Raw genomic sequence first — 26212 nt, forward strand, 5'->3', positions numbered from 1 at the left:
TTTGTTGTGATTAGGGTCCTTATGTTCTGTTGAAGAAATGGGCCAGTTTGGTCAGGTAGCAACGGACACTTCTGAGACATAAAAGCTTGATACTTTAAGATGGTGCAATCCCGTTAAGATGGCTGTACTCTTGTCCTATCAATCCTTCCAAAGGAATTCTATCTTTGAGAAGACAGCAAAGCAAATGGGTAGAGGCATCCCCTCTGGGCCTGGAGCCAGGCTGCTGGCAGCCAGGAGTCATGAGGTGGGATGGGGTTGAGCTGCGGTTGGTTTCGCATCTTTGAAGCTAGCATCACCAACATCCGCGTGCCTCCTGGCCAGGGCTGGAAGGCATCTCTGTCACTTCACCTCTTTGTGGAATCCAATTATAATTTCCTACTCCTTAATTGAAGGTACTCTTGCACCTTAACCCTCTGCTCCTCGTGTTCTCCTTCCCTGGTAGACAGCAGGGTTCCCCTCAGAACATCATGCACCACTACAGACCCTCAATTCGTGGTCCACTGTTTGTACACAGTAGGCCCCCAGTAAATATCTGTTAGTCAAACACCAAACCAATCCAGGGTCTCATCTTTGTTCTGGGGAATGGAGGAGGCCATTCTTCCAAGTTGGGTTGTTGGTGTAGGTGTGGTTGACCCCCTTAGAAAACAGTGACTATGACCAGCCATGGCGGGAGGATCCCAGGGCAGGGTGCTGAGCACTGTACTTCCTCCACTGACTGTGCACTTGCTTGGTTTAGGCTCTTCCTAAAACAGAGCCTGAGACAAGAAGTTGCCAAGGAGTTTATTTGGGAAGTGATTACAGGATTATAGGGGTGGGGAAAAGAAGGGACTGGAGGAGGGGCATATTATGAAGGGGGTACCATGGCAGCCCCTCGAAGATTCTTTCCAATGCCCCATGCCTGGTAGTCTCACTCTCCTGAGGGGTGGGAGCAGAGGTTCTTCTGCTGCTCCACTGGCTGTTAGCCCCCTGCACTCCGGGCTGTACTTGTAGGGCCTGGCAGGATTCCCTGGCATCAGAGTGCCCTACGGACAGGATGCTGACAGGTGAACCAAGCTTGGGTGGAGCCATCCTGTACCAGGAGGCGCTGAGCTGTCCAGAGTATCCACAGTAGCTGCGGCTGAAGTTGGAGGTGGACTGGCAGAAAGTGGCTTTTGTCACTGAAGGGTCAGCCTCCGTGGTTTGGGGAAGGTTTCTCAACGTCTCATACTGTCCATTTCAGCATCTATCATGCAGGGGCTCCCAGGGGAGGATGGCAGGGCCAGCAGTGGCAGCCTCTGGCCCCACCTGGACTTACAGAGTCAGAAATCTGCATTTAAGCAAACTGCCCAGGGCATTGTGATGCACGCTAAAGCTTGGGAACCACTCACCTAGAACTGCTTCTCTTGCTGCCATCCCGTTCTCCACAGTTAATCCTTGGGTGCATATTTATTGATGTCCACCATGAGAGCGGCTCTGTGCGAGGCTGCAGGGAGACACAGGCAGGAGACAAAGTCCCTGTCTTCACAGCCCCACAGTGTCTGGGAGGGCAGGGAACACATGGGCTGTCCCTGTGTGGGCAGGGCTGTGAATGGGGAGGGCTGGTACTGGTGGAGCAGAGAAACAGGAGAGGCCCATCTCTGAGCCTCTACCACACACCAGCATCCTGAGAGGGGTGTGTAGCTAGGCACTCCTTCAACTTCCTACCAGCTCTGCGAAGGGTGCCCTGTGGTCCCATCTCACAGCTCACCATTTTGAAGCAGGGACCACGCAGCAGTCTCTGGATGAGGGAAGGTCTGAGCAGAGCTTTATAGCATGATGAGAGGTGACCCAGAAGATCCAGGGCAGGGTGGAGGGAAGGGCTGTAAGAGGTGCGGCTGGCACTGCTGGTGCTTTGTTGAGTCACTGCCTAACCACGAGAAGCAGCCACTTCGTAATGTTGTGTGACAACGAAATGAACTCCGGTTGTGTTCAGCCACTGCCAGTTGGGCATGATTTAGTGGAAAAGTGAGCTCAGCCTGATGGATTACAATACATATGGAACACTTATGAGGATCGATGTGTCCAAGACCACACATCAGAGTCCTAAGAACCCAAACACGTCTGGTTGGACAGTTGCCTGGGTAATGGGCAGGGGCTGGAAAGAAGGCATACCCAGGAGGTGGGCCCTGAGCTTAGCGTTGCATGTGCCGAGCTGGGTAGGCTAAAGGGCTGTCCACAGAGAAGCAGAGATCCGGGGTCTGAATCTGGGAAGCAGAAGAGAGGTCTGGGAAGAACACCCAGGGGTGGGAGTTGCCGGTATGTGGATGGTGAGGTTGTCCAGGAGAAGAGGGTTTAGATATAAGCCCCCATGCACCCCAGCACTTCATGGAAGGACAGAGGAGGGCACCCACAAAAACAGAGCGGTGAGAGGAGCTGGAGAACACCTCATCAGAACGCAGGCACAAGAGCTCTCATAGAAGCCTGTAGTCAGCAGTACCAAGTGCTACCTGGGCAGGATGAGAGAGGAACTTAAAAAGGGCCCTTGGTCTACATGCAGGGATGTCCTAGTGGGAGAAGTCATTATTTTATTTTTAGTTTGTTTGTTTGGTTGTTTGTTTTTGCTGTGGGCATAGCCAGAGATGAGGCCTTCATGGTGTGCAAGTGGCTGCGGCGTGTTGGCATGCTAGAGTATCGTGACGTCTCTGAGGAGACAGCCTTGAATAATTAAACACCGACAGCAGAGCCATGAAGACTATGAGCAAGGAGACAAAGGCCTGGGCTCAAGCTGAAATCCTCTACTTACCAGCTAGGTCGCCTGGGGAAATTGCTTCAGCAGTCTGTGCCTCAGTGTTCTCATCTGTAAAATGGGAGGATAATAGGACTGATTGCACAGGTTATGGAAGGATTAACTGAGCTAATATGCATCTACTGTGCAGAGCAGTGTCTGCAAGCAGTAAGTGGTCAAAGATGTTGGCGATCATCCTTTTATCTGGTAGAATTTCACTGAGTTTGGGAGATGACATTGCTCAGTAAGACTCTATTTTTTCACAGTCTCCTTGTTAAGAATCACCAGGGACACTTGCTGGAGACTGGATTTCTGGGTTTTAGCCCAGATGTTCTGCCTGGATTCACAGGGAGATGATCCTGGGACTCTGGCTCCAGCAAGTCCCCAGGGATTCTCATGCTTGGAGCAAGAGAGCATCTCTGCTGGAGCAGAAAGGGGCACATGTTATAAAAAAGGCCTGTGCACAGGGCCCTAGAGGCCGGACAAAGGTTGGGAGGCCTCATCAGAGGAAAGGCACTACTGATGTGACTTAGTGAAAGGGAAAGGCCGTGCAGGAGTGATGTCAGCAGGACGGTGGCCTAGGGTGCTGCAGACCCTTGCTCCTCTATGGAAGCACCAGGTGAGAGGCAACACATGGTCCCAGGTTGCCCTGTGGGACTTCCAGGAACTGGTTAAGGATCTGCAGCAATCACGCAAACTCCCCATGAGGACAAAACCACACTCAAAGCAGCAGGAAATTTTGTGGCATTTGGCTCACCTCTGCCCCACCTCCTCCCCAGCACAGTCAGGAGGAGGCTACCCTATTATTGGTACCTCCCTTGGGACACAAGGCAAAGACTGGAACATGTTCACAGCATTCTGGCTTGTCTGCGGGCTGCCTGTGGAACTGGTTTTGGTCCCACGCATCTTGGAGTGTTGATGGAAAGAGCAGCCTGCTTGGGATATCAGGATGGAGACCCTGGGGGCAGTACTGACTGCTGCCATATGGAAGGGGGTACCAGCACAAGGATCAGGGAGAAGAAATAAAGCAGAAAGTTGAAGGCCTTCAACAGATGCAAAAATGAGGGAGAGATTCAGATATTCCCAGATACACAGCATATAAAAATGTGTGCCCACCGTGGAGCACCTAAATACATAAAGTGAATGTTAGCAACCCTGAAGGGAAAAATTGACAGGAGTACAACAGCAGTAGGGAACCTCAATACCCCACTCTCAATAATGGACAGATCATCCAGACAGAAAATCAAGAGGAAACGCTGGAACTACTCTTCCCACTAAATGGACCTAACATCATATACAGAACACTGCATCCAACAGCAGCAGAAGGCACATTCTTCTCAAGGGCTCACAGGGAATGTTTTCCAGGAGAGATCATATGTTAGGCCATAAAACTAGTGTTAACAAATTCGAGATTGATATCACAGCAAGGATCTTTTCCAGCCACAATGTTATGAAACTAGAAATCAATCAAAGGAGGATGCTGAAAAATTCACAAACGTGGAAATGAAGCAACAAGCTCCTGAATAACAGTGGGTCAAAGAAGAAATCAAAAGGGAATTCAAAAAATATATTGAAACAAATGAAAATGAAAATATCACATATCAAAGTTTATGGGATGTAGTGAAACCATTTCTAAGTGGAAAGTTTATATTGATAAATGTCTACATTAAGAATAAAGACAGGTCAGAAATAAACAACCTGACTTTACATCCCAAGGAACTAGGAAAAGAACAAATTAAGTCCAAGGTTAGTAGAAGAAAGATAAAAACAAAGACCAGAGCAGAAATAAATGAAATAAAGACTAGAAAAATAATACAAAAGATTAAAGAAACTGAGAGTTGGGTTTTTGAAAAGATAAACAAAATTGAAATACCTTTAGCTAGACTATGATAGAAGTCTCAAATAAAATCAGAAATGAAAGAGGGAACATTACAACTGATACCACAGAAATGCAAAGTATGATAAGTGAAAATTATAAACAATGATATGCCAATGAATTGAATAGCATACAAGAAATGGATAAATTTCTAGAAACATACAACCTACCAAGACTGAATTATGAAGAAATACAAAATCTGAACAGACCAATAAGAAGATTAAATCAGTAATCAAAAGAAGATTGGATTAATAATCAAAAATCTCCCAACAAAGAAAAGCCCAGGACCTAATGGTTTTACTGGTGAATTCTACCAAACATTTAAAGAAAACATAATTCTAATCCTTCTCAAACTCTTCCAAGACATTGAAGAGGAAGGACCACTGTCAAACTCATTCTATGAGGCCAGAATTACTCTGATACCAATGCCAGACAAAGACACTACAATGAAAGAAAACTAGAGACCAATATCCTTGATGAATATTGATGCGAAAATCCTCAACGAAATACTAGCAAACAATTGAACAGCACATTAAAAGGATCATAGACCGTGACCAGGTAGGATTTGTTCCTGGAATGCAAGGATAGTTTTCATGGCACTCCTTATGGAAAACAGTATGGCGTTTCTCAATAATTAAAAATAAAATTAGCACGTGATCCAGCAATTTCACTCCTGGATATATATGTGAGAGAATTGAAAGCAGAACGTCGAGAGGAGATATTTGTACACCTAAGTTCATAGCAGTATTTTTTTTTTTACAATAAATAGCCAAAAGGCCATTTCCAACAGTTAGGTGGTGGAAATGGGGAGTTAGTGTGTAATGGGGACAGAGTTTCAGTTTTACAAGATAAAAAGAATTCTGGAGATGGAAGGTAGCTATGGTTGCACAACAATGTAAATGTACTTAGGCCACTGAATTCTATATTGAGAATGGACAAGATGATAAATTTAGTGTTATGTGTCTTTTACCACAATTTAAAATAGTTACCCAAGTGCCCACTGATAAATGAATGAATAAACAAAAGGTGGCCGATACGTTTTATGAAATATTATTCAGCTTTAGAAAGGAAGGAAATTCTGACATGCTACAACATGGGTGAACCTTAAAGGTATTATGTTAAGTGAAATAGGCCAGTCACAAAAGGACAAATACCATGTGATTCCACTTACACAAAAGCTCTTGAGTAGTCAAATTCACAGAAACAGAGGTCAGGATGGTGGTTGCTAGGGACTGTGGGAAAGGAAAATGGGGAGTTAGTGTGTAACGGGGACAGAGTTTCAGTTTTACAAGATTAAAAGAGATCTGGAGATGGAAGGTAGTTATGGTTGTACCACAATGTGAGCATGCTTATGCCACTGATCTCTATACTGAGAGTAAATAAAGTGCTAAATTTCATGTTATGTGTATTTTATCACAATTTTTTAAAAGTGAATAGCCTTGAAAATGGTGAGAATTTATTCAAAAGGCAATGGAGGGGTCTCCAGACATAAGGGGAGTGTGACATGGCTGTAGGGGATTTGAAATGGTAATTCTGCATGTGTAGAAAACATGACTTGGAGGAAGAAACCCCTGGGAGCAGGGGCCCAGTTAGGAGTGAGCCTAGAGGTCAGTGGTTCTCAAACATTCAGATGTATCGGGATGGCTGGGGAGCTTGTTAGATGCAGGTATAGGTGCCCCGGGGACTTGCATTCAGTGGTTCTAGGGAGGACCTGGGAATGCACGATTCTAACAAGCTCCCAGGCGATGCTGATGCTGCTGGTCTAGGCACCCCAGTTTGGGAACCACTGGTCCCAAAGAAAAAGAAAGGGGTTATCAAGAGGTGCTGGAAGCAAATAGGGCAGCCAGCCCGCGGGCAGAAGGGTCGTGCCCCTGACCATTCCTGGTGACCTGGACATCTGGCCTGGTCTGTTTATACTAGTGAGCTTCAAGGTTGACAAGAAGCCACATGAGGTGGATTTACTTACTACCCACTCACCAGAGCGACATCAATGCATAAACAACCCCAAATGATCCATTTCCTGGACACCCCAGGTTCAGCAAAACTTCCACCACCTGGCCTCTCTGAGAGGCTTCCTTATGCTTTATTAACCGCTTTTATGGGCCTGGTGGGAGCAACTCTGACCTCAGGGATTGCTTTCTCGTCTATCATGTGACCTGGCATGAGAGCGGTCTGCACCCTATGTGCTTCGTGCCTCTGATGGTTTTGAGAGCTGAATGCAAGCGGCTGCCTTGAAAAACCCAGAGTTAATAATTCTCCAAGGCAGAAGCCAGCATTTGCACCCTGAGGAGGCCTGACTTCAGATTGGATGATTCCACAAAGCGTGCCGGGAAGCCCGTGCGACATCTGGTCCCTGGCAGGGTTTCCGGGAGATGTAGGCGACTGCTGCTTCCTCCTTTCCCATCCTGGAGAAATGTTACGACTCCAGTGACCTCTGCAGCTGCTGAGAAGATAGCAGACTGTGCTCTGGGGTCTTCCAACCTCAGAGCACACACTGGACAGGATATTGGAATTCCAGGGTTGTTAGGGCCAGTCCTGCCCCACCTGGGAGCTGGTAACTTGGTCACACCAGTCTCTTCTGAGCATCTATAATGTGGGGTGGGGGTGGGAAAAGGCTTTTTGCCTGAAGAATGTCTGTGCAGCACTCATTTCCTGGGACCCTCGCCGCTGGGGAGCTTGTGCAGATAAAATCCACCCTCAAACAAGAACATCCCTCCAGCAGCTGGTGGTGGACAGGCAGGCATCCAGAGACCGGAGCAGATGCTTCTCAGCTCTGGCCAGTGAGTGCCCTTTGATCTCTGTGCCCCAGCCTGGAACTTCCAGGGGTCCAGGAGACCTTCCTTCCCAGGTTCCTTCTTGCTCTCCCTGCTGTGTCCTCTCCCCATGGCTGCCTCCTCTTGTGCCATGGCTCAGGAGGAATGTCCTTCCTTTTCCCAATGGCTACCTTCTCGTCCTGATGGACACGTCTCCACCTGTTTCTCTATGGAGTGTGAGCATCAGAAAACCTTTTGTGCTCCCAGTGAGGCTGCCAGTGAGTGGAGTCTGGCTCTGGGAAGCATCTTGAGTGCAGGACACCAACAGCACCAGAAATTTCTGAACAGCACCTGTCCTCTATGGTGTGACGAGGTACCACAGGGAGAGCCCCAGTTCTTGGCACACTGTGGGCATGTAGCAGCTGTTTGTGGAACTAAAGGACAAAGGTGTGAGCTACAAGGACACAGGGGCTTTTCTTCTGTTAGGAGAGCCCAGAGGTGCTCCTTAGGCAGGCCAGTAATGGGAGCTGAATGAGGGGAAGGAGGAGGAGGATGGCTTTGCTTCCCTGTGGTGAGGGGGTTCTATCCCCTAACGGCCATCGGAAATCAGCATTCATACTTGGCAAGAAATAGCTAACCTCTACCTTGTAAGTGTAGGCTTGGAGAGGGTGTGCCTACTGCAACCACTGGCTTTCTAAAGAATGGGCTTTCTTTGCTGATGCTGGATCAAACGTGCTGAGACATGGCCACAGAAGCTCTGCAGCTTTATGGACATGGAATGTGGGTGACAAAGCCCTGTAGAGGGGACTAGGGTATCCTAAATTCTGAAATCCATCCCCAGATTCACAAGCCTCCATGTGGAAAAGGGAGAAGGACTGCCCGTGTGGGATATGGCCTTGGGTGCAGTGACGGATGGCGCACACCTGCCCCAGTGCCCTCCGTTGAGGCTTGGAGCAGTGGCCTCACCTCTGCACGACCCACCTGCAGGGTAGGGGGATAGACAGAGCTATCTCAAGTGTGGGAGGCACCAGGGTAGAGGGCCTGGGAAGTATTGCCAGGATAACTAACTGAGGACCAGTGGTTAGGGCAGGGGAGCCCTGCCCGTGTTCTCTGTCCTGTCTCTCAGGGACTGGTGTGGGATGGGGAGATCAGGTGCACAGCAAGGGGCGTGGCTGTGGATTGAACATAGCGTGGTCAGGCTTCTGTCTTTTATTATTTATTTATTTATTCATTTATTTATAATATATCATAGTTGTACATACTTTGGGGGTACATGTGAGGCTTTGATACCTGTATAAAACATGTAATGATCAAATCAAGGAAATTAAGATCTTCATCACCTCACACGTTTATCTTTTTTTGTGTGTTGGGTATGTTACAAATCTTTTCCAGCTACTTTGGAATATATGGTGAGTGATTGCTAACTATAATTTCCCTACTATACTATCAAGTACTAGAAGGTTTTTGTCTTCATTAGGATAGAAACTACCCAAATATGTACTTGGAATATAAAACATATGCATTTTAATCTCAGCCTCATGCTTATGAAAAGAAAGGAAATTGAATAACCAGGGATGATGTTTAAGTGCATGTCTGTGTAAACATTTAAACATATGTAGAAAGGTATTTTCAGCAAGCATATAACTTGGGAATGCTCTGTGTCTGAATTCTGAATGCATGCAATATACTTTTATCTAAGGAGAATATCATCAGTATTATAAATATGAAGCCATAAAAAATTCTGCCGCTGCTTTTAGAGACTGATCAATGCACTGTTTTCATTTGAAATTTTCCAGCTTATGTTGAACCATTTTAAGAACCACTTCGTAAGTACACTTTTGATTTTGAAATTGGCTATGCATTTATTTTGGAAAGGATAGTAACTCCTTTGAATAGAAGCGAAACGCATGAGGTCACATGTTTCTGTTAGATGCCTCTGTCTGGAGAACACGCTATTTACAAAACCATGACACTGTCTTACATGGTGTTATAAGGGTTAACAAGTTTCCCCCTTAAGTAATGTCCCCAAGTAAGTGATCAAGTCCTGTGCTGCCAATGGCAGATAAGAGACATTAAGATAAACAGACTGAGAGGAAATAGCCCTAGAGTTCAACAGGAAGAATCCAGCCTGGCTATTAAAAGCTTTTTGACACGGATGTTCTAAGACCGGCTGGACGGGAGCCGGTGGTAAAGGGGTATGTGTCTCTTTCCTTGGAAGCCCAGCAAGAGCAGAGCAATAGGTGTTAAGCAGGGAGAAACAGGCCCCTCCTGCCTCAGCTGGCCACTTCCTGCAGTCCTTTAGATATGCAGCTTAGATGTCATTTTTCCAAAAGTCTCCCTCACCTCCCAGATAAGAATAGGAGGCCCAGGTTATACTCCAAGTCCCTCCACAGAACCCACAGCCAGGCTTAGCATAGGGCACCTTGTGATTTCTTGTTTACTTCTCCGCATTCACTTAGCCATCAGTGGGGCCGCATCCTGGTCACCAGTGTGTCCCTGCAACACCAACACTCACGGTTCATTTCTTCTGGCTCACACAAGTTCAGCTGGAAGCCTTCTGCAGCTTCTTTCGGGCCAGTGTGCTTCATGACTAACGCCAATAATAATATGAGCACCCCTCCCTTCAGCCAGAGTTAGCAAGGCTCCTCTGCTTGGGGCGTTGAGTTTCAGGTGAAGAAGAAATACTGGATGAAAGAGATGTTCCTAAGTTTTCACTTCCACCATCAAGAGGCAAGTAAAGGGCATCACTGTGGTATGAGGGGGGTGATATCCCTGGTGTTGACTCCCGTGGCAATAGGGGAGGCTCGGTCCCTCGTGCCCTCAGCCAGGAGAGTGGAGATGCCACCTGAGCTTGGATCTGAGGCAGTTTCTGGGAGGAGGTGGGTAGGCCCTGTTGCGGCAGCTTTGACACCAAGCTTTCCATCCATGCTTCTCGCCTCTGCAGTGCTTCTCCATTTTCCACGGCCCCTCCTCTCGCCAGGACATCCCACACTCCCCTCCCGCCCCTTTCAAATAGGATGCATTTGCTGTTAGAAAAAAAAAAGAAAAAAAATGAAGCCACTTTGGGAAGCCGAGGTGGGCAGATCACTTGAGGTCAGGAGTTCAAGACCAGCCTGGCCAAGACAGAGAAACCCCATCTCTGCTAGAAAAAAAAAAAAAAAAAAACATAAAAATTGGCCGGGTGTGGTGGCACATGCCTGTAGTTGTAGCTACTTGGGAGACAGAGGCATGAGAATCGCTTGAACCTGGGAGGCGGAGGTTGCAGTGAGCCAAGATGGCTCCACTGCACCCCAGCCTGGGTGACAGATCGAGACTCTGTCTCCCAAAAAAAAAAAAAAAAAAAACTGAAGCAACCTTCCCTTCACCCCAGTGGCCTGACGTGGCTCCCATCTCCCTTTGGTTCCTGGATCTCCTAGGTTCCTGGATAGAATGGCCTTGCTTTGCTCCCATTTTCTCATCTCCCTTCTTCTCTTCTGCCCCCTCCAAACTCAGGCCCGTCCCCGTCTCCCTGGAGATGACGTACCCAGTGCACATCGACATCTCAACAGGCACCTCCAGTACACGGCCTCCCGGTCCCTGGTTTCTTCACCACACACTTTCTCTGAGGGACTTTTGGGGCACTTTCCCAGAGCAAAAAACGCAGCTATTAAACAGTTGCCAGGCAATTGAATCATTGTGAGCAGTGGTGAACTCCTCTCCCACAAGAGAGGAATTTTACTTTTGTCGTGGGGAGTGGGAGCTATTTATCCAGGGTGGACGGGGGTATTAATTATTGTTGCTGCCAATTCGCACGGCAAGAGCTGGGCCTCATCAGCACTCCTTTCCTTCGGTTTTCCCTTCCGAGGAAGGCAGACTTGTTGGGAGAGGACACTGCATGCTGAGCCTCACCTCAGCCGGAAGCATCTGGGCTTGCAGAGTTGCTGGGCCAGAAGGCCAGGCTTAGAAGAGGGCAGGTGCTTGAGCTGTGGAGCTGCTGGCAGGGAGCAGCTGGAGCTGGGGCTGGTTCCTAGTCTCCTCCTCTACTCACATCAGGTCCTCCCAGCTCAGAGGCTCAGGTGGGAAGCCTGGAGTGCGTGAGTGAGCTGTGCCATCGCCAGCCCCTCTGACTTCTTCAGGGAAGGTCACAGAGAGTTCCTCTCCCTCTCAGGACCACACACACAGAGGGTGAGGGAAGCGGGATTGGTCAGAAAATCCAGAAAAGACAAAGGATTCCAAAAGCTGAATCTGAAGGAATAAATTTTGCAAAATATGGCCTGCTAGCATTCGTTGCCACTTCTAGTGGCACTAGGAATTGTTTCTTTCTGACAAGGCCAAAACACCCTAGGACAGAAATTCTCAACCACGGAGGGAGTGGCAGTCATGCTCCCAGGAGACACGTGGTGATGTCTGGAGACATTTTGTGTGGTCACAGCTGGGAGGAGGAGTACAGCCCAGGCAAGCTGTACTGCAGCGCACAGGGCGATTCCCCAGCAATTATCTGCTCCCAAATGCCCATGGTGCCCAGGTTGAGAAATCCTATCCCAGAGCAACTGAGCTGAGGGCTGGTCCTTCCTAGTGGACAGGGCGACTTTCCACAGGGCCAGGCCTCAAGCCAAAGGATCTAAGGAGAAGAACTCCGGGCATCCCACTCAGGGAGGGGGTGGGCATTTGTCCTAGTCAGAGCTCCCTCCCTTCCTCGTGCAGCTCCTGATGCCCTCAAAGACTGGACCCCAAACCCCAAACCCAGAAAGCACCACACATACACTGGGTGTGTGGGTCTACACCAGGTCAGCATGAGGGGACTTCTCTCCTTTTCTAACAAGGTCAAGGGACACCTCATGGTCAGCCCGGTGGGAGCCTGGAAATAACATGTACATTAGGAAGACACTGGAGCAGGGCATCAGGGTACCCACTGGGTAGCAGAACGTCAGAACTCAGTGCCCTGAGACTGGTTTTCATGGGTTAGGGATTGGGGGAGGCATGGCTGGGCAATTCTTCAACTTCAGGTAGCATGGCTGAGCCAGCATGCTGGCATTCTTTCAGAAAATGAGTGTCTGGGAATCTAAACTGCCATTATTTTCGTGTCTGGTGTGTTGATGGGGTGGTGGCAGGTGGAGATCAGCTAGGGCTATGGCTCAGAGAGCTTCAGCGCTGGGGTGGTCCACTTCCCGACGGTGGCTCAGGATTCCCCGAGAAGGAAGAGGATGTGGCCTTTTCCAAACGCCTCGGCCCAGAACCTGGCGTCGTGTCTTGCCGCTTTTGCCAGACTTTATTGGTCAAAGTAAGCCCTGAGTCACACAGATTGAGGGGAGGGCACGCCAACATGCCCTTGGTGGGGGCCTACGTCAAAGGACCGGCGGCTGTCTATCATCCTCATTCGGAAGCTCATCCCAGAGAGGATGTACAGTGTGCTAGAAACAGAGAAGCCCCCACCTCAGACAAATGGGTTTTATTCCTCCTCCCAGGGTGGCCGAGCGACATGGAGAATGGTGCAGGCGCAGGGCATTCGTGCATCAGAGGGACCCTAATGAGGGAGACCAAGACGCATATAAGGAGCTCAGCTCCGGCAGAGATGCTTTTCTGTGGCCAGGATGTTTCCATTCCATGGTTTCCTGGTGGCCTCCCCAGCCCTGCTCCTCTCCGCTCCATGTGTACCTCACCTCTACCCCCCATTAACGTAAGGACTGCCTGACCTTACGGAGCAGCCAGCGAAGTCAGAGCCATCCCACCCACGTCCAGCAATGCTGCTCCCTGGCCAAGAGGGCCTCTGCCAAGCACTGCCCAGATCAGAGCTGCGGTGCCTGAGGCTGTGGAGGATGTGGGGAAGCCGTCCAGGGCAGAACAAGCTCCCTGCCTGCTCCTTCTGCAGTGTGGGGCATGTCATGGCCAAAAGGACTATTTAGAACACTCAAGGAGACTTGGTAATGGACCAAAAGGGAAAGCCGGTTGTGATGGAGATGGTGTTATCGTTAGTGTTGTGGTGGAAATGCAGGCGGGAAGTCCTGTGGCTTCCGTGTAATCCTGGCCTGTTAAGAGTGTACGACAGTGTGGCGTGTGTTGACGCTGAGTGCTGGTTCTGGCAGGAGCCTGATGCCCGGCAGCTTTTCCAGGAACTGCCTGCCCCTGGGGTCCTGAAGACTGCTCAGGACTTGGGAGTCAGATCTGCCCAAGGCCTCTCTTCCTTCTCTGTCTCCCCCCTCCTCCTTCCCTTGCAGGCCTTGATGAGGCTCCTAAATGAACTTTGCTGTCCATACAGACCCGTGTTAGCTGGAGACATATTTCTGGTCACTTCAATCACTACTGATTTGCAGCCAATGAATAGCTGCTGGCATGGAGATCACAGGCAAAAGGAAACAGCAAAAACATAAAGATACCTGAAGAGCTAGCGGTAGCTTCTAGAGTCATTAACAGAAACTTAAGAGCTGCTAGGCCTTGCCGGGATGGCTGGATGAAAAGTGCCCTTTTAGAAAAGTTGTCATTTCAACATATGATTGTGGTAAAGTGTCTGCCTGTAGAAAATAGTCACACATTAAGCTATTTAAAAAGGTGTTTCACATTTCTTTTCTTTCTTTCTTTCTTTTTTTTTTTTTGAGATAGAGTCTCGCTCTGTTGCCCAGGCTGGAGTGCAGTGGTATAATCTCAGCTCACTGCGGCTTCCACCTCCTGGGTTCAAGCGATTCTTCTGCCTCAGCCTCCCAAGTAGCTGGGATTACAGGCATGCACCACCATGCCCGGCTAATTTTTGTATTTTTAGTAGAGACAGGGTTTCACCATGTTGGCCAGGCTAGTCTCGAACTCCTGACCTCAGGTGATCTGCCCACCTCGGCCTCCCAAAGTGTTGGGGTTACAGACGTGAGCCACTGCGCCCGCCCTCACATTTCTTTTGATAATTGCATTTCAGAATAACTTTCTCTACCAGTCATGTAACGTCCAGTACTCTCTGTGACATTTGGTCCAAAGACTTCTGAGCTGCACACATAAGATTTTAAAAACTGTCCTCTTCTTCATCCCTTCTTCTCTAGCCCTGTTAAGTAGGTAGCTAGCCCAGGAATTGCATGGTTGAAAGTATTCATTGAAAGTTAGATTATACTAAGTAAGTAGGAACATTTTTTTGAAGCAAGCTTTATAATCCTTTAGATGATTTAAAAAAAAGTAAATAAATTGGTTTTCCTTTGACTTCAATTTATTTTGAAGAGATAGAGAACATGGGTCATGGCACCAAATTCCCTGCTGTGTGTCCCATGGATGCTCAAGAACGTTGGCCAGATGCTTTTTTCTAAGCAGATCCTACCCCTGCTTCATAGGAATGGACTGGTGGGAGCCAGCCTGGGTCACCCTGCCTGCTCCCTGCCTTGCCCTCTGGAGCCAATCCTGTATCTTTTTGTAGGTGACAGTCCAGCCCCAGAGACTCTGCTGCCTTTGTGCTGTGTTTTCTGTGAATGGAGGCATGGTCCAACATGCACAAAAACATCAAGGCAAAGGAGAAAACAGCTCTTCAAATGCCCTTAAAGACCACACCATGTCCTGGTGATTTTACATTCAAGTCCTAGTCCACTTTGTTTGTTTCAGAACTGGAACCTCAGTGACAAATGGCTGAGGCTTGGCAGAAAACTGTGTCCAGGGATGCTCCAGTCTCTTTCCTGTATCCGTGCCTTTAAGGCAGATGCTGTATTTACTCGACTATTTGCTCTCACAGTGGAAAGTACACCAGAGGCTACTAATGTATTTACTTTAGGGAGACCAAAGAAATGATGCTGAGAACATCTCACATGATATGTGATTGTGTGTGCTTGGTGTGTCTATCTCCTTGGGATATATGTTCTATGGAAAGGAAATCAGTGCATGGGGCCCTTAGGAAACGCAGGGGGAGGTGAACAGCAGTGCATGCATCCCCGCCTGCACAGTGGGCTTGGGTGCTCTTGTGGCTGTAGAACTTGCTCAGTGAGGACCCCTGTGCCCACTTCCCTGAGCACACGCTTCTGAAAGTCCCCAGTGCGGCACTTTGTGGGTGCTCAACATGGGTCTCTACCACCTGGCTCAGAGTCACCCCGAAAAGCTGTGCACAACCAGAGAAAACAATAATTCTGCTATCTTTCCTTGGCAGAATGGCTGAGGGGCGGGCCACCTTTCAATTACCTTTTCCCTGTGAATGGTCCTCTGCTACAAGTTGCTGTGGCCAAAAAGAGGACCCCTTAGTGGACTCATGGGGCCTGGAAGGTGAATGCTGGGCTGATGTTGAGGGATTAAGCATTGATTCCTTAAGGCCTCAGGCAGCTGCAAGCCTGGTGACGGCTCTTTCATTACCCGGTGGAGGGACAGCATTCTATTGAATGCATCCACACAAGGTTCCGTTTGTGACTGCACCAACCATGTGGGGCTTACAGAAGATGGCGAACAGACGAGAGAGATGAGGGAAGGTGGTGGTCCTGGGCCCTTACCACACATTCATTTGAACCTCTGGGCTGGGGCCTGGGTGTCACTTTGTTTAAATTTTCAGGGTGATTTCCAAGTGTCTCCAGACGTGAAGACCGCTGCTGGGTGGCTTCTAGTGGATGGAGGTGATGTGCATAAGTCCTTCTGGTTGAAGACCCCCAAGCCAGACCCTTGGGGAGCCTTTCTTGGTCTTCTCAGAACCAGGTAAATCTACTTCTGACGGGCCACTAAGAGCACTCAAGGGGTGATGATGTGCCAGGGTGGTTTGTGCATATGTTAAGTTGAATTTTTTTCTCATGTCTTTTCTCATTAAAGATATAACACGACGCAACATAATACAGCACAATATAATACAGTACAATGCAATGCAGTATGACACAATACAACACAATGCAGTACAATATGGTACAGCCCAGCACAACAGAAGAGAACACACGCTGCAATACAACACACTGCAACACAACACGCCACCACACAGAAGCCAGGCCTTTGCAGTTTTTCGCTTCACTGGGGTTTGTGTTACTAAGTCCAACAACAGCCCTGTTCTAAGCTTTATCTGCACAATTCTAAACTCCCTGAGGAGGTATGTGGGTCCACCCTGAGGGAGCAGGGCAGAATAGAGAGACAACACCTCTGGTTGGGGGTGAATTGGGGACAACCAAGGGGACAAGGAGAGAGCCCAGGATGGAAGGGTTACTTTTAGGGTCTCATGGGTTACAGGGGCTTACAGTCAAGGCATCCTGGGAGGTGGCAAGGTTTCAGAGAGTCATTGGCTCATGGGGCTTTAAGAGGTTGGACCCCAGGCTTGCCAGGCTGGGCCCACAGCTGTCCCCATGCAGGCTTGGACGACAGAGGAGGATGTCTACATTGTCTACCAGAGCCAACTGGCCATCAAAGTGCTGCCCCTTGTGTTCCTGATTGGTTAGGACCCCAGTGACTGAGCACTCCTTGGGACAAAGCTGTTAGGTAGCGTCCACTAAGGCTCATCAAACACCTACCACGAATGCTCCATGACCCAGCAACCCCACTTCCTGAAATATACTCAAGGGAAATAAGTGCATGTATCTGCCAAAAATATGCACAAAGATGCTGCAGCATAAACAAATTGTGGCTTATATCATGAGTAGCAACTATCTGGGGTCAGTGTCGCATGGGCAGTAAAAGGAATTTACCAGGACAGTTATAGGTAGAGAAAGGCTGATTTATTAGAGAAAGTAGGAAGGTGCGTTGCAAGAAAAGAACGGGCAAATCAGCAAGGGAGGAGCTGACTGCAAGGAGACAAAGGTTTGGTGGGAATTTTATCGGATGATGCTTGTGCTGGAAAGGGTGACTGCAATACTGACAACACCTAGGCATCTGTCCCCCAGCAGGCCTGGGAGCCCTTGAGTGAAGGAGGCTACCAGTCTCACTCCCTGTGGGGGCCCGTCCTGTGGTATAGTAGGAGCTTTGCTAAGTGTTTCGGAAGGTCCGGTGGGGCTGGGACTCTCTCAGTGTGCAGGAGCTGGGAACTCAGGAGTGCCTCTGTGTGTTACAGTGACATCAGGGGTCCCAGACAGCCCTGGCAGGCATCCCCTGCACTACTAGGCACCTGCCTGCTTGCCAACAGGAGCCCTGGGCCAGCGCCTGGACCAGACTCTGAGCATTCTCATTACAGGGTTGGCCAGCTTCCAGGCCTTGCTCAGCCAACAGCCTCACCTCAGGTCCGTATCCCCAACCCCCCGCCTACAGCAGCCCCTGTGTGCTGGGGCCTGGACCCCCAGGAAAACCCCGTGAGACCCTCAGCCCCATCCCTGTGCTTTGGGGAGTGCCTCTGAACATCTGCAGCCAGCTTCTCACACTTTTCTGGACACCAAGTCAGCCCTGGACCCTTGGTGCTTCAAGGGCTTCAAAGGTTCGAGCCTGCACATGTGTGGCCCAGGGAGTCTTTCTCACGGTGCCATCTGCTTGATGGCTCTTTAAATATTGCACTGGGTTGCATACATGCTGCTGTGTGCATGGGCTTGCTCCTGCAGGTATAAGCATATGTGTTTATCATTGTTCAGCAGGGACGTGGTGGCTCGCCTGGCCTTCCAGACACTCCCTACGCAGAGTGCAGTCCCTGCACCAAAGCGATGGCAGCACCCAAGAGCTGGTTAAAACCACAGGCTCCAGCCTGCCCCAGACCCTCTGAGCAATTTTCCCAGCACAGGACCCGCCTCACTCCCTGAGTTTCTGGGCTCTCACTGCATCTGGAGGTCTGCTGGGGTCAGCTGAGGCTTCCCCTTGCTTCGGAGGCCACGTGGGAACTGTCCTGCCCAGGCCCCGGAACTTTCCAAGCAGCACCTCCAGCTCCCCTCACAGTTCCCCCAGGGCTATTTTTAGGATCCTATTTTTGCTCTGTTTGAAGTTCATGCTGACTTCACCACCTAATTAGAAAGGGCAGCTCCCTGGAATTATCTGTCCCACATTCTACTCTGTGTACTGTACAGAGCAGAGGTGATCAGATGTCCCCTAGTTGGGGCCAGGAGCCTGGTGACTGTCCCTCCTTGCCCCGGCAGAGTGTCTCAGAGCCCACCCCAGTGGCCAGGCCTGAGACAGGCCTTGGTTCTCAGTTTCTCCTGCCCACCTGTGCTAACCCAGCCTGCCTGCACTTGCTCTGGGCATGTGGCTCTTGCGGTGGGTCCCAGACCCACCTGACTCTATCCACAGCTCAGAGAGAGGTTGCAGGAGGCAGAAGGGGGATGCGGCTTGTGTGGGGCCTGCTCTGGCCAGGTCAACCTATCAACAGTGCTCTTCACTCCCCAGGGGGTGGACTGTCCCCACAGGGCTTTCACCTGCTGGGCTGGGCTGTCTCTCCCAGGTCTTCTCACCTGGAGGGCTGTGGGCTCACACTGGAGTCTTGGATTTCTGTCCTAATGCTGCAGGTCTGGGAACCTGCACTTGAGAGTCTCAAAGTCCTTGGAGGGATGCCAGGCCTCCCTCTCGCCACCCCAAACCTGCCGGAGTTCTCTGAGCACCATCAGGCAGTATGAGCGTGGAGGGTGGACCGTGGGCCCAGGGAGGGCTGAGTTCCCCTCTCTTGTTTGTCATTTTCCATGTGGTGACAGCAGGTTACTTATTCCTAGAAAGCTGAGTTTCCCACGGTTAACCGTACCCACCTCCTGCGGATGGTGTGATCACTGAATAAGTTAATGCACATAAAGCCTCAGGCATAAAGTAGGCAAGTCAAAAAGGTTATTTCTTCTCCAGTTCATCGCTGTCGGCAGGTCTGACTGTCATGGATGTGGCATCATGGGTCAGGCTGAGGACCTGCCAGTGTGCTCTCTGGAGCCCCTTGCTGACTCCTCAGGGCAGGGCTGAGCCGAGCATGGGCCCCGAGGATCTTGTCTCTCCCAGCTCACCTGTGACCTGGGCCACCCCTGGACAGCCCCAGCCTCCGTTTCCATCTGTGAAATGGGAGAATCCTCCTCAGTTCTCTGAGTGCTGCTCAGAGGCTCCTTAAGGTAGTAAATTAAGCAAGTGTCTGGAGAATTTTGGGGGACCTGGAGCCCCCGCACCCTCATGAAAGCTCGTGAGGTCCAATCACCTTTTCAAGGTATGAGCACAGCCCTTCCTAAACATAAGGAGATTCTTCCCGAACGGAATTAACGGGGACATCCCATTGAACTGGAAATAAACTCTACTGACTGGGTTGAAAGCTGCCCGGAGGTGCCCAGTTTGGGAGGATCTCATCCACACAGGGGATGGCTCCATTCAGCATGACCTCCTCTGGACTATCCACGGCCGCCGTCACCATTTCTCTGAATATGACATCTCCGGCCTGGCACTGGGCTTCCCTCCACCCGGCTGCAAACATCAAGAGAGCCAGGACTATGCCTCTCACACGCACGTCCCCTGCAGTCTTAGATGCTCGGCAAGCAGTGATTAGTGAACAAAGTGCACAAAAGACAGGCGTGGCCCGGCCCCCTGTCCACATACAGGGATACAGGCCCTAACTAGTCCTGCCTCCTCCTGCCCAGGTCTCTCAGGAACACTCCACTTCGCTCTGGGAAGCACCTGATGGAGAGGTCTGGGCGATGGGGCTGGGCGAGCAGCAGCCCTGCTGCACATCCTCCTGCTCTGGGCAGACCCTTGAGCGCCTCTTGGATGCTGAAGCAGGCTGCTGACAAAGCCAGTGTTAACAAAGGCCCAGGCTGAGGAAGGTGATAGGATCTGCTCCTGCAGTGCGAGCCAGCCCAGGCTGGGCTGTGTTCAGGGCATCCAGGGAGGAGGCCTGAATTCTACAATTAAAACTTAAATGCAGGAACAATCTAAACAACTAGGCTTGGGCATGTCCTGTTTGTTGTGTAAATCCATGAGTCTGGTTCGCATGGCCAAATGCTCCCTGACAGCTGACTGCCAAGTTTCTGTTAGGGCTTGGATGTGACCTCCTTCAACCCCTGCCTTGTTTGGGTTTACGCTGGGGTTGAAGTCTGAGGAACATCTAGATGGGGGCCTCCTGGAGCGTGGCCTGTCACTGTGTCCAGAGGGACGTGGGCAGACCATCTTCCCGGGTGCCCAGGCAGCGGCTTCCCGAGGCCTGGCCAGCTCCTCACCTGCTCCTGCTGAGCGTCTGTGCCCACGGCAACCAAGAAGTCCTGTGTGTGCCCTGCAATTCTGCTTCTTCTTAGAAACTGCGAACAGACAGAAAGAACTGCCTGACAGCTTCCGCACTGATCTCTTGTTCTGTCCTTTTTTTCTTCACTTTAATTTTTTTTCTTCTACTCTTTTTGTGTCAGGAAGCAGTCAGCAGCCATGTGAGTTACACTGTGAAGGTCTCCTGCCTCGGTCGGAGAGGCCCTCGGTGCGTGTTTAGGAACTGCAGCAGCTGGCCTTTCCCTCTTTATTCAAAAGTCGGATTCCTCCTTACTGCTCAGCAGACCCCCCAGAGTGCCAGCTGTGCAGGGCCCAAGGGTGCTGAGGGCAGGGGAAGGCAGCTCTGGCAGCTCACGAGGGCATCCGTGCGCCCCCCCGCCATCTGCGGAGCTGAAGTTCAAGGCGTCCTGTGGGCCCCTACCACACCTGCCTTTGGTGACAGAAGGGCAGGCGTATGCTCAGTCCTTATCCTGAAGCCTTCCAGCTGGCTACGTCATCATCCGTACGAGTCCACAGGACTGCGAGGACAACAGCTCCCGGGGCCTAAAGACTCCTGATCAGTCAAGTGCGGTGGCAAGTGCCTGTAAGAGGAGCTACTCGGGAGGCAGAGGTGGGAGGATCACCTGAGGCCAGGAGGGGCAACGTGGAGGGAAACTAGCTCTTAAAAAAAAAAGAAAGAAAGGAAAAAGTTAAAAATGTTTTATGAAAAAGTAAAATTTTAAAAAGACTAAATAAGTAAGTAAATAAGTAAAATGGGTGAGCCCTGCCTCCGCCCCTCCCAGCTCTGCTGTGTCCCCGCACACATGGGTTTCACTCACAAGGGCCTCCCTCTCCTTCTTGGGGTGCCTCACCCTCGGCAGGGCCCTCCCCAATCTCTCCTCCCCACTCCACACCTTCTCAGCTTCTCAGACTGACTTGCCAATTGCTCCATGGCCTTTTTTTTTCTTTTTTTTTTTTTGTGTGTGTTTGTGAGACAGAGTCTTGCTCTGTCGCCCAGGCTGGAGTGCAGTGGGGCAATCTCGGCTCACTGCAAGCTCCGCCTCCCGGGTTCACGCCATTCTCCTGCCTCAGCCTCCCAAGTAGCTGGGACTACAGATGCCCGCCACCACCATGCCTGGCTAATTTTTTGTATTTTTAGTAGAGATGGGGTTTCACCATGTTAGACAGGATGGTCTCGATCTCCTGACCTTGTGATCTGCCCGCCTCGGCCTCCCCAAATGCTGAGATTACAGGCGTGAGCCACTGTGCCTGGCCGCTCCACGCCATTTTTTAAAAAATTATTTTTTTCCCTTTAAAAATTGCTGCAAAGGGCTTCAGATCTACATGCATAAGAAAGGACAGAGAGAGAAGAAGGAAGGCCACCATCTGTGGTCTGGCTACATCCTGAAGTCAATCAGGCTTATGCAGGTCCAAACTGGCTGCTTAGGACCAGCTCAGGTATCATAAGGGCCAGAGAATCTGCTCCTTTCCACCTGCCTCGAGCATGGATGTGCCCAGAAAGTGTGCAGGATAGGTGAGCTCCAGAGGGGAGGAGGTCATCCCAGCAGGCCGAGGATGGTGCACAGGATCTGGAGGGTGTGGCACTCCCTCCTCCCGTCCGGGGATCAGCTCAGTCCCCATCCCAGCCCCCTCTTGCCCTGTGTGAAGATCCTCTGCCTCATCACACAACTTTCTTTGTCCTATTTCTCCCCTTGTCAGGTGGCCAAGAACATGGTGTACAGTTCAGAGAGCCTCTCAACACGTTGCTTTAAAGTTGAAGACGGGGCCAGCCCAGGGTATCAGCAACCTCGGCCCCTGCTCCGTGCACCATTGCGGGCTGGAGCTATGGCGTTTCCCCAAAACCACCTGGGCTTCTCACACATAGAAACAGGGTGACCTCCTAGATGGGTAGACACGCTGCCCTCCAGCTAAGGGTTGGGGTGATGAGATGGGCTGAACTCTGTTCCCCCAAATTTGTATGTTGGAGTTGAACCCAGGACCGCAGAACGTGAGTGTAGTTGGAGACAGGGTGATTAAAGAGGTGAGTAAGGTAAAATAAGGTCATTATGGTGGGCCCTGACTCAATAGGACTGGTGTCCTGGGAAGAGGAGATTAGATACACACAGAGGGACCACCATGTGAGCGTGCAGGGAGCAGATGCCATCGGCAAGGCGAGGAGAGGCCTCAGAAGGAACCAGCCCTGCCGACAGCCTCGTCTTGGACGTGCAGCCTCCAGAGATGTGAGATGATACAGCTCTGCTGTTTAAGTTGCCAGGTCTGTGGCACATTATTACCGTGGCCTGAGCTGACCCGCACAGATGGTCTCTCGGTGAAACTGCCCCCCCGTCTGCCTTCTGTGCGTGCTGGCGGGTGAGTGAATGAGCAGACAGCTTCGTGTCCTCCCCAGGCCTGAGCAGGCAGCGGCTGCTTTCCAGGGAGAAGTGCCCCACCTCGCCTCCCAAGCCCATGCCTGAGGCTGGCCTTGCTATATTTGCCACCAAGATTCCTCAGGGAGCATGTCTCTTCGGGGCCTCCAGGCCCCCAGTCTCAGGACCCAACTCAGCATCCAGCCCAGATTGTTGATCTGTCTATTCTTTCCTAAAACATCAATTATTTTGGAAGGAGCCCAAGCAACTTTCCAATGAGTGTGCCTGACAAGGGGATGAAGGAAAAGCACCCTCCTTCGGCCATTTCTGCAGGCCCTGTGCTTTGCAGAAGGTGCCTCTGAGTCCTTGCCAATAGACTTATGCCCAGTGCCCCAAGGGACCAGTGTGTGTCTCTGCCCAGAGAAGGCGGGGAGAAGCAGGAGGCTGCTTCTGCTCCAGCTCGAGGTGGACCTGGCTTTGGGACTGTCATGGGACCAGGGAGGTGACCTTGTATCCAAAAGTGACCACATCCATAACCCAAACGACCTTTCACCTTCTGTTTATCTGCTAAGTGGTAGTTTAAACAAGGAATAGGATCTCCACAGGATTGTGTGTCCATAGCAGTGAAGGAATCGGGGTTTGAGGAATTATTTGGAGATTGTTACCACTTTAGAGTGACCAACCCGGGCTTCGAAGAGGAACAGTCGGCTTTCCTTCTGGCTGTTCATGTACGTGCTAAGTGTATCCTGAAACTCAATGATTAAGTAATATAGTGAACAGAAGTGGTGATTCTGGGAGGGAGAGGACCACCAGGAGAACAAAGTGGGGCAGCTGGGAGGATGCCAGCTGGAAAAGAGGTGGCTGTGTGGGTGGATCTCTTGAGAGCCTCGCAGCATGCTGAGATAGAATGAGCAGCGGAGGCAGCGGACACAGAGAACAGCCGAGGGGAGGTGACATGGGAGCGCCTCTTTACAGGATGACTCAGTGAGGACAGAACAGTCCAGCAGACAGGGACACCGTGTGCAGAGTCACAGAGCCAAGGGGGCCTGGGCACAACTGGGAGCCAGCTGGGGCCATGCCTGCCATGCCGTGCCATTGGAGCTGCAGAAACTCTGGGGATGTGTCCTTTGGGAGCCAGCTGGGAAGGGCATGGCCTTCCGTGGCTGTGACAGTGCCCCACTGGCACTGTTTCCACTGTCCACCCAAACTGGCCGTGGACTGTGATTATTCTGTAAGGCCCAGGACACAGAGCACGAGGAGTTCTGCAGAGCAAAATGTGGGGCCACAAACCGGTGTGATGGTACATTCTTAAGTCTCTCAAGTTTTGGGAGCTGATGGCACCTTGTGGGGTATGCATACCCACCCTTCAGGCCTGACCGCCTTCCCTCCTGCCAACAGGCCCGGCACAGCTGTCCAGGGATGCCCCTGGAAGCAGCTGCAGGCCCCTACAGGACCATCCTCCGGTCCCTATCCTGCCCTTTCCTTGACATCCCACCTTCTCCAGCGGTGCTGATTGGAGCAGCATCAGAATCCTCTGGAGGGCTCCGTAAAATACAAATCGCTGCCCGCATGCCCCAATTTTCTTATGTAATAGCTTTGTCTGGGGCTGGTACTTGTTTTGCAACAGGATCCCAGGAGATGTTGATGGTGCTGGACTGGGGACCACGCTTTTGACAACCATTGCTTACAGCAGGACAAATCATGTGCAAATAACAAAACAGGCCTCTGCATTCATTTCCTAGGGCTTCTGTAACAAAACATGCCAGTCTGGGTGGCTTAAAGCAACAGAAATGCTTTCTTTTCCAGTTCTGGAAGGCAAATACCAGAAATCGAGGTGTGCGTAGGGTGAAGTTCCCTTTTTCTACAACAGAGCAATGGGGAATCCAGCCACGTGTACAGTTCAGCCTGGGGCAGGGTGGGGCCTGCAAGAAAGCCGGCCAATTCTCCCCGCCATGCAACTCTCTGGCCAGGCCCTATGGCCACTCACATCCAAGCTGTGTCCACACTCTTGGACACCGCTGCCTCCTGACCACCCAAGGAGCATACAACTGTGCAAGATGTGTCTGAACCGGAAAGGCCTGAGCAGGCCACGGAAGTGGCCAGAGCATTTGTGCAGAGATCGGGGAGGTCCTTTCCTGGAAGGGAGGGGTGTGGGCTCCCGGTGGGGCCTTCTGAAGCATGGGACCCCGGTAGAAGCTGCCCTTGCTCCTGTTTAAGGAAAATGAGAAGCAGCACTGTCCCCCATCTCCACTTGCCAGGCTTCCCGGCCATGATTCCCTTGCTTCTACCCATGGTGTGGGAGCTCAAGCTCGCCCGTGGGAGCTTGTTGGAGCTCAGATCAGGGTCCTGTCCACAGAGAGTCTGCTTTGGAGGGTGTGGCCTGGGCTGGGGCAGCGTCACGTGGCAAGCAGCCCTGGTGATGCCTGTGGTCAGCGAGCCACCTTGGAGAAGCAGTGGTGTAGGGCCCCCCGGGAAGTCCTGGTGGTGAGAGTCACCTGGGAGTTCTGACTTCACCTCACTGCACTGGGAGTCAGAGATGTGCTCAAAAAACACGGCTTCCTGGGAAGGTTTCGAAGCTCATTCACACGTTGGTGTGAAGAGGCCTAGGCACAGAGCTCTGCACCCCAGAGACGTGTGTGTTGTACAAACGTGTGTGTGTAGATGTGCGTGCACTGTTTTTAACCAGTGTGCCCACAGTGTGGTTGCAGTTGAGAAAGGAGTTTAAAGTGTAACCCCAAGGTGCCATCGTGAACAGAAGAAACCTATCTCACAGCAGAAATGTTTTTGGTGCTATGACCAGTTTCCATGTGCTTCACACAAGGATCATAAAACCGAGGTTTGCAGGGTGCCACTGAACAGGGCTGTGAGGAGGCTGTGAAAGCGATGCATGTTCCGGGCTGCAGAGCCCAGCGTGTGTCTGCTGGAGGAAGGCACCAGCTTGGACAGTGAAGGGGACTGCTCAGAGGATGGGAGGGAGTGCTAGACCACTCCAACCCTCAGTGGACATGTCCAGCTCACGGAATGCCTGGGTCACTCAGTGACCCTGGGAACAGAGCCCCGAGCCCAGGAATTTATTAATGCACACAACATACCACACACACCACACACCCCATACCACACACACATCACTCACCACACACCACACATACCACACACACACACACCACACACCCCATACCACACACACACATCACACACAGCACATCACACACCACACATGCCACATACCACACACACACACACACCACACACCACACATCTCCCCACATACCACATCACACACACACAACACACACCCCATACCACACACATATCACATACCACACACAACCTCACACCCCATACCACACACCACACATCATTCACCACACATCACACATACCACACACACACCACACACCTCATACCACACACGTACAGCACACCACACATAGCACATACCACACACACACACCCCACACACACACAC

Source organism: Piliocolobus tephrosceles, chromosome 14 (genome assembly GCF_002776525.5).
Source record: "Piliocolobus tephrosceles isolate RC106 chromosome 14, ASM277652v3, whole genome shotgun sequence".
NCBI classification, from domain to species: domain Eukaryota; kingdom Metazoa; phylum Chordata; class Mammalia; order Primates; family Cercopithecidae; genus Piliocolobus; species Piliocolobus tephrosceles.